This window comes from Macaca mulatta, chromosome 12 (genome assembly GCF_049350105.2).
Source record: "Macaca mulatta isolate MMU2019108-1 chromosome 12, T2T-MMU8v2.0, whole genome shotgun sequence".
Classification (NCBI taxonomy): domain Eukaryota; kingdom Metazoa; phylum Chordata; class Mammalia; order Primates; family Cercopithecidae; genus Macaca; species Macaca mulatta.
The window spans coordinates 71,351,059-71,352,004 of record NC_133417.1 but is presented as its reverse complement, the minus strand read 5'-3'; positions in this window follow the sequence as shown (position 1 = coordinate 71,352,004).

Sequence of the window (946 nt, the reverse complement as noted above, 5' to 3'; positions counted from 1 at the left end):
TATGTACACTTTAAGTCAATATGGGGTTTAATGAAAATATAAGTCAGCTATTTCTATCACCATCATCTCTCTCTGGCTGCATCATCTCTCTCTGGCTGCATTCCAGATTTTTCTGCCTTTAATTTTCAACATTTTAATATGATGTGTCTGGAAACTTTTCAGAAATGCATATTCAGTGACCCTACCACAGAATCAGAAATTATGGGAGTGGGGCTTGTGTTAGCAAGCCCTTCAACTGATTGTAATGCACAGTTAAATTTATGATACAGTTACTTAGGTCTGTACTGGTAGCTACTAGTCACATGTGACTATTCAAATTTAAATTAATTAGCAAATAAAATTAAGACTTCAGTTTCTAAATCCCACTAGCCACATTTCAAGTATTCAATAAAAGCCTGTATCTAGGGTCCACCGTATTTGACAGCACAAATTTATTACATTTTCATCATCTTAGGAAGCACTGCTAAACAACATTGATTGAAGAATAAATGAAATTTGTCAGAGTAGTGTATTTGTAACAGTTTATCATCTGTACTGGATATCTTCCTTTTGCCCTGCCAGAACTACTCTTTACCCTTCTTCTCCTTGCCCTCAGCTCTTAGAGACTCACTCACAAGAGCTGTTTCAATGGGTTCTCTTGACCTGTGGCTTCTGGTTGAGTTTGACCAATGGGAAGCACCAGACCAAGTGTTTGCTCCCTCCCCAGTCACTGGGTGTAGCTTCCGTTCTTTACCTATGGCCACAATTTCTGTAACTGTTTCTTACATCTACATCTAATCTCTAGGGCAATTTTTGGCAACTATTCCCTTGTCCCTTCAGTCTTAGAAGCATAATCCTTTGGTTTCCTCTTAAACCTTGCCTACAGTATTTATAGGCCCCTTTGCTTACTTTTCTTCAGATGGTCTCCTTGGAGTGTGACTTCTTCTTTCTACAATAATTGCATATC